The sequence below is a fragment of the Sinocyclocheilus anshuiensis genome, unplaced genomic scaffold (assembly GCF_001515605.1).
Source record: "Sinocyclocheilus anshuiensis isolate Anshui unplaced genomic scaffold, SAMN03320099.WGS_v1.1 scaffold916, whole genome shotgun sequence".
NCBI classification, from domain to species: Eukaryota; Metazoa; Chordata; class Actinopteri; order Cypriniformes; family Cyprinidae; genus Sinocyclocheilus; species Sinocyclocheilus anshuiensis.
In genome coordinates this window covers 255749-264643 of record NW_015548264.1, presented here as the reverse complement: position 1 = coordinate 264643, position 8895 = coordinate 255749, and positions in this window count along the sequence as shown.

Here is an 8895-nt window from a genome sequence, read left to right as displayed (position 1 = left end):
GAGAGAGAGAGAGAGAGAGATTGAACAAACGCACCTACAGCTCAAAAATCCTGCCATCTGCTGGTCATGCACATGAACATGTTTAGCTAAATTATTTCCTTTGAATGTGCGAGACTTCTGATTCATTAGCTGCTAAAGAAGAAAAACAAATAAACGGTCAAACTATCTGCGCTACAAACCAGTGTGTTTCTGATTACGATAATAAATTACAGTAATATGATAACAAATACCAGTTTGGAATATCAAGCAGCAGCATAACGTACTGTTTCTGTTCACCTAAAATAACGAATGGCCGCGTAACACAGGTAAGAATAAAGTTATAAGATATTAAGGATTCTTAAAATTACTCTGATAATTTTATCAAATTTATAATAATTCTCCAGATAGCACACGAACGTCTGCAAGATGTCTGTTAAAGATTACATGATCGGGAAAGCATCTGCTGAGTACAAACATCTGACAGACGTCTGTAAGATGTCAGTGTTACACACATTCTAAATCATAAACTTATTAAAGACATCTAATAAACGTCTAATTGACATCTAAAAGGAAACGTCTTATAGACGTACTGCAGATGAGCAAACACTTTAATAAATACGTCTTGCAGATGTAAATGCAGACGTCAAATAGACGTCTCCGTGATGTACGTGTGCTATCAAGATCTTGACTTAGTTATTCAAAAATGTGCTGCTTTGATTATTTAACTCCTCCCCAACGTGTTAATAAACTAAAATAACTAATGTAAACCAGTGGAGATGAACTGATTAAATATTCATCCACTAAAGGCATATGGACAATATTTTGTTGCTTGGATATCCAGAATTATGGTGCACAGATAACTAAGACACGTTGCCATGACATCTGCAGTGTATTTACATATGCAAAAGGGTCAAAGAAGAAGGTCATGTGAGGCAGAATTAATAATTGCTCAACCAATCAAACAGATCATGCATCCAACGTGCATTCTACGATGCGTGTGGCAGACTTGCACCAATGATACATGTAGCACAGCACCGTGTTAAAATGGCTGGCTTTCCGAAAATGCTAGTTGCATCTGTTATCTGTCCATGTGAATGCGGTTCCAACACATTTGGAGTTTGTGTGTGTGTGTGTGCATGTGCATACGCTGTGATAGCTCATGCATTATTAATGAATCATTTGGATGGCAAACCTATAAATCTGATTACACGATCCTACCATCACTTATTATTTATTAGACCACTGTAGCGATATGCATGACATTAATCTAAATGCATATAAACCAGAAACCAGTGGAGAAAACAGAGAGAAAGAGAGCGAGAAACTGCTGGATGTCATCACACGCACCTTTCAGTTTCCACAATGACAGCTCAAGGCATCAGTTAGACAGAAGGCAGCTTAAAAAGCGATGCACAGGGAGGTAGCTGTCCTCCATATCAGTTCAGGCACTACACAACAACAAGTGTTTCAGACAACAGCTTGTCTGCATGACAATTTTTGTGGCCTCCAATAAAAGCAGCAGTTGGGGACTGCAATATGAGTGCTGTGATCATTCTGTTAACTGGAGAGAAGAATACAAACCACATAGGACTTTTTAAATATATTTCTTATTAATATCCCCAATGGTTAGAGCTTGTAAATGCTTTATATTTTATTTCGAGCCTTTCAACCTCTTCAGTCCCCTTTGGATGGTGGTGGTCATGTTAGTTGGTCACTCTGTAGCCTATTATTCCTGATACTCAGCTAACAGGGAACGTTCTGGCAAGGTTCTCTCAAGGTTATGAGCAAACATTCTTCCATTAACTTATCAGGTCTTTTATAATAAGGTTATAAAAACATTAGCACAAAAATGTGATTTCTACATTGTTCAGGGAATGTTTTGTCTACAATGTTTTAGTTTTGAATTATTTTTTTAAACGTTAATACTTGTTTCAGAATGTTCAAAGAACATTCAGAAGTAATGTTCTAAAGTTTGCAAAATGATAAAATGGAATGCTCTCATAACCAATTTTTTTTTTTTCAGAGAACATTTGAGAACATTTATGAGAGTCAATAAAATGGTTTTAGAAAATATTTTAGAAAAGTTTATTTAAAAAAAAGTTTAAACCAGTCTAAGGTGGCTTGCTGGTCTCTCAACCTTTTAGTGGATTTTATAGTGGCGGACTAGCTTAAACCATCTAAAATCAGCTCAAACCAGCTTAGGTCGTCTTTTTTCCCCCCTGGATGAGTAGGAATTTGTCTTGGTCACAGAAACAACAACAGTCAGACAGTAAAAGAGTACATTAAAAAATGAATAATAAAAAGATAGCACAATATACCCTATGTACCAATACCATCCACACCTCATAAAAATTACTCAAATGCAAAAATTCAGTCTTATATGTTGTTAAGAGTTTGACAGGTTCGCTGTCGTGTCTGTGTTTTTGAATTAATCAGCACAAAGCCACCTAACTTAAGCAGCCACTCAAAAACGACTGCAGATCCAACATGACTACTCTTCACCCAAACAACCACTCGCTGCTGTCTCCACTTCACTAAAGAATGAGACTCTCTAAACCTGTGAGAGGCACACTCGGCTCTGCAAGTGCAGCATGAAAACACTTATCTGATGCACAAGTACAATTACAGAGGATGGAGTGCTATCCTGACATCACAGGGTGGAGTATTTCTCATCTTCTATAGCTTAGTGCGTGTTCCTCAGCAGTCTGTGTGATTATGATACAAAGACAAATTGCACTGCGACTATTAATGACTGTTACAATGCAGGCTGTTTTATAAGCATTCATAAAGAGTACAGTATAAGAACAGAAAAGGGGTTGAACTGTATACTATTTAGGGTTCAGACATTATCATACACTGCAATAAATTATAAAACGTTCTGAATGTACCCTTGTGAAAAATAAATATACTTAAATGCATTTCTAAGTATACAACAAATACATATTCATATTTATGTACTTAATAAAACACCCTGCAATTGTACTTTTAGTATACTAAACTGGTATACTTAAAGTCTGCTAAATTGGAACAACTAATTGTGTACTTAATGCACTTTAATTGAGCGGATGTAGTGCTGAAGTCCAATTAAAGATATACGTAGTATATTTTATTGTGCTAAAGTGGAACTACTGCAGGTATACTTCAGGTACACTTTAAATATGTTGCTTTTAAAGGCCGATATTATTCAAAGATCATACAATCCTCATCAATAGAGACATTAAAACACATTTTAGACTTAATATTAAGAAATGTGCATTGTGCACAAGTAGTTCGCCAAATAAAGTTTAATTATAATTTTTGTATCAGTAAGTCTCGACTTATCTGTCAGTATATGTACTATATGTAAATAGATTTGAACTATACTTAGATTGAAATAAACGTATTTTAAAGATATTACTTTTTTACTAGGGTACTACCCATATAATAAGATAATAACAAACAATACTGTAAGGGACAAATATTCAAAACGTGATTTGTTTGTTTAATGCTTGACAAGCAACAGGTAAAAAATAAGCAAAGTTGGCTATGCAACAATATAAAGATATACAATGCTGACATCTAGTGGAACAAACACAGACACACAATTTCTTAGATATCTAACTGTATATTTAACTTTATGACTTGTATTTATATTTGTGCGCACACACACAATATAAATAAAATTATAATATATATATTTTTAATATATAAATGTATTTAAATGTGTGTGTGTGTGTGTGTGTGTGTGTGTGTGTATATATATATATATATATATATATATATGTCATTCTTAAGGAAATTTCCATAAAGATCATAGTGTTTTTATTATTATAGTGTATGTTTATATTTAGGTGCACTCAATTATGCACTCAGTTTGACCAAGACTTAAAAAAAAAACACAGACAGAAGTGCCAGTACAAGGTGTTATACTGCTGGAACAAAAACAAAAAGAAAACAAAAACTTTGAAATGTCAACAAAAATGCCTCAATTTATTTATTTATTTATTGCAAAATAATACAGTTTCAAAACATAGTTTGCATAATTTTTTCAAAAAAAATAAGTAAAAAAGCATAATTAGGCACTCAAAGCCTAAAATGATTCCCATACACAACCTCAGCAATGACTGCTCATCTGAAAATCACTGCACAAAATCCACAACTCGACTGTAATGAATGCCCAGCTGCTATGAACACTCTAATATTTTTCCTGTCCATGTTTGTTTACATCAGTTCACTGTACGCCATCATGATGAGCCATGTGAGCCAGTGCGAGCGGTCAAAGTTGAGCCTCATTGCTGCCACAACATTAGCGTGATTCAGTGATTCAGCAGCATGCTGCACACTACACGAACATGCAGCCAAACGTGAAGACCTCTGCCACCCCGTGTCATGCCATATCAACTAACTGCTTTGCTAAAATACATAGGTTTGCCAAACACTTCGGAGACGTCCCCTGCGGGCAGGTTCTAGGTAAAGTCACATATGCAGCCTGCCAGATCAGCTGTATGCATATGTATGCATATATTTTTGGTCCACCTGCAGTGTCTTCACTGCAGACCCTGTAAAAAGCAATGTTGCCAAATAAATCTGAACTGTGTACAGAATGCTATGCTGGACTGTCCACCCACAACCTTTTTGGGTGATGGAAATGTCAGACAAAGGCCATGCTTGTCTGCTGAGCAATACAGACCATTTCTAAAAGTATTTGGACACTATTAAATACGAATTTAAAATTTTGTAAAATGTCATCACATTAGATAAATTATCAAATTGACTGGCATTTATTTAAAAGAATTGTAGCCTTTCAAACAAAAGATTTAACCAAAAATAAAGATAAAAAAGTATTTTAACTATTAATTTTAAATTTTAAATTAAAATTCAGAAATTGTCCATTATGGCCATTATTTTCATGTTACAGTATTGCCAATAACATTATAATTTTTGTTACCATGATGTTTATTTTTTTAATAAAATGTAATCAAACCCAAATATACAAAACTAATAATAAAAAACAAAATGGAAAAAAAGAACACAGGGAATTCTAGGAATGTCAATTTACAGTTTTTCACTGAAAAATTATAAGGATTTGATATTTTACTTCCAAATGCTGTAATTTTACCTGTATTTTACTGTAAAACTACTTTAAATGTCCCATTCGATTTATTTTTTTTACCATATGTAGTAAGTGAACTTATTGTTAACCAATTAAAAGGTTTTTAACACAGCATTTTATAGTTTTTACTGTTAAAATTATGATCTTTTTTACACTTTACAGTATTAAATGGGAGTGAATTATTACTATTATCAAAAGCTTGATGAAAGAAACATTAAAAGAAAATTGGTGTAGAAACCATTTTCACTCAGAATTTAATAGTAAGTTTCACATGTAAAGAGAATTAAATGTGATGACATGTTTTTTTTAGAGTGCATTACAATTAGGTACATTAAAAAATATACAAAAAATTATTTTTCATATTTTAAAAACACACTGTAGTCCCAAATCTGCATCTGCTCTGGCCATTCATTTTCATTTAAAGGTTTTAATAGAACACAACTATACCACGGTGTCATACCCAATTTATTGTAATATTAAACCTGACTCATCATTTTTGGATAGAAATATAATTTTTGGAACTTACAGCAACTGCCTATGAAAGACAGCAAAGGAGGTGTATAGGTGAGGATGTTGATCTATTATGAGCCGGACATGAGCCTGGCCTTCAGTACATGTGCAGTTTTCAAGAGGTCAGGAAACAACATTGTGAAACTAGCCGGATAATTCTAAGAAATCGTTCCAAGTAGTTTTTGGAATGTTCTCATGTTTAAAAGGCTTCAAAATGCACTGATGCTATTTATGTACATATATGGACTATACTGAGAGTCAACAGTATACTTCAAAGTGCATTTGTCCATCTTTTTGTGTGTTAATGGGTGGAAATATTACTCTGGCATTTAGCAACTCAATGTATGATTCATAATGACTTTTTTAAAGTACTTTCTTTGCGATTGAATTGTGACTGAAGTTCCCATTTAGACTTCTGCAGAGTATGAAAGTTTGTCGTATTAAATGCTTCATAATTATCATTAGGTCATTGGTAAAGCATATGATGACATTGACTTGGCACATATTTCACTTCAAATAGACATATTTGAAATATATCAAATATTACATTCACTTCAAATAGACATCAAGCAAAGATGTTCACGTTTTCAAGAGAAGGATCCACATGTACTGTCTCAAAGAAGTTTACCAAAAACAAAAAACAAAATTGGACATGGACATGCAGTTGCTGTCCATGGTGCTGGATCCTCTTAGCCTTCTGTGTGCCAAACTAAACTGAACACACAAGTAATGCTAAAAGGGAATTTCTGTTTGTAAGTTAAACAGTTTGCTTAATAACCAGATATTTTCTTTTCATTTCTGTTTTTGTGAGAGAGAGACAGAAAATATGTGGAATGGAACTTGAATAGACCGTGTGGAGCCCCGCCGGGTGTTTGGGTCTGATTTTACAGCCACGTTGTGTTGTGTGTAAACAGAGACTGACTCATTACTTCTGCTTAACCTCACGTGGAGACAAAATACCTGAAATATACACTGCTTTGACCCCAATAACTTACAGAAAACCCAACAACTGTCAGCTTAAAAAAGATTGGGTAGGACTTTTCAGCATAAAAAAAACACAGATCTTGTATGAAGTTATCATCAACCTAATTAAGAGATTTTTAACCAGATTTTTTTTCTCCCCCAGGCAAAAATCATGTTTTGTGGATCAATTAATTAAACACATTAATGATGGCAGAGCTAATTTCTTTCATAATGTTCTTGAACAGCATTGAAAAACATTATATAGTTTGGGGTCAGAGAGATTTTTCTTTTTTTTTTGAAAGAAACTAATATTTTTATTCAGCAAGGATGGATTAGGTCTAAAGTGATAGTAAAGACATTTATAATGTTACAAAAGGTTTCTAGTTCAAATAAATGCTGTTCTTTTGAACTTAAATTTACCCCTTCCTGCAAAAATATTAATCAACACTGATAATAATAATAAATGATTAAATCAGCATATTAAATTGATTTCTGAAGGATCACTGAAGATTGGAGTAATGACGGCTGAAAATTCAGCTTTGCCATCACAGCAATAAATTACATTTTAAAATATATTAATGTAGAATATTTCACAATATTGATTTTGTTTTTTTTACTGTATTTTGGATCAAATTAATGAGACTCCTTTTAAAAAACATGAAAAATGCTTGCCAACCCCAAACTTTTGAATGGAAGTGTAAATACTTTAGCAACAAAAGAAAACTGTTTTTAGTTGTAGATAGAGATTTATCTAGTCACCTGATCTCTATCGCTTCTGTCGGCATGTTTCACGCATATCATCATATAAAGTGGCATTCTGTCTGCATACTATTTTCATCCCTGAACATTTGAGAGAACAACTCACTGTTTTATGACAGTTTGTAAGATTTGGTATCTAATAATAGTCCCCCTGTCTGTGTTTGACCCATATCCAGCTGTCTGACGTCATAGTTCCATCCAGTTTAACGTCGACTTGTCATAGCCACACATATCATGTCTTGAGGGTCGGGTGGCGTATGATGGTCGTCACAGTGGTACTGGACATCCAGCCACACTAACACAAATGTCTGAGGTCAAGTGTCTCTTATCGAGCACATGCAGCAAAACATGCTGAATTCAAACACAAAAGGATAAAGGAAAAAAAGCAAGATCACATTTGCCCCTTCAAACATCAAATTCCAATGGCTGTTGGCTTTTGTCAGATCAGTGTGTTCACCCCAAGTGCACTGGGCCTTAAAAAACAGAAACGGTGTTCACTGTGACTCAAAAATTTTTTTCATACCTCATTAACATTTGTGGTCAGCATATACATAGTTAATATAGGAAAAATACATAATAATATAACTTTAACTTGGCAAATGACCATGGAATAAGCGGGATAATCAACGGCTAGCCGTGCGTTAAAAGATTTTAAATGCACAACATGCAGTGCAATCAGCGATCTCTGACCTCTCTCTCTCTGTCTGTCCAAAATATGCAAAAATTCATAATAATGTAATTTAATTAATAATACAATATAATGTAATATAATATGAAATAATATATAATACAATTGTATGTATATAAATATAAATATTTTAATGTTTATTTAATGTTACAATGCAAGAAAAATGCATCTATTTTATTTACTATATATTTACTTTTATTATATATTAGTATTGTTCCCCTAAGCACTTTTTTTTTAATCCTAAAATCATAATATTATAATCTCATAAATATATTATATTTTATGTATATGAATGTAAATATCTCAATTACAAATTTTTCTATCTACTTCATTTAATGTTACAATGCATGAAAAATGCATCTATTTTATAATTGATTTATATTTTCATGCATAACATTTTCCAGTCTTTGGAAGTACACCAATGCTTTACTGAACACTGACAGGGCAGAATGAATTGAAAACTCTAAAAGCAACTCAGTCCATTTCCGTAAACCACTTATTCCTTACGATGACTATTTAAAGTGCACAACTTACTGGCGTTTTGGGTCATGTTGAATGGCAAAAGTCAAGAGCACCAATCACCCAGGTTACTCTGGTGGGGCAGATGACAGGACAGAGAGAGGGTTAAAGAGAAAACGCAAAATCGAAGCGGGCAGCCTGCAGGGACTTGGGTGGGGGGAAGAGGCATTAGTCACCACCTGATTGAAAGAACGGACACAATGGATTACGACAATCAAGCCATCATCACGCACGCACACTTTTCATGCCCGCCCCCTTCGTTCTTCCCTTCTCTTTAATGGGCAGATTCGTCCCTCAGCACCTAAACTCTGGGCACTTTAAATAGCAGTCCGACCCCTTGCTATTCCACAACCTATCCTCTCCTCTCCTCTCCTCTCCTCTCAGA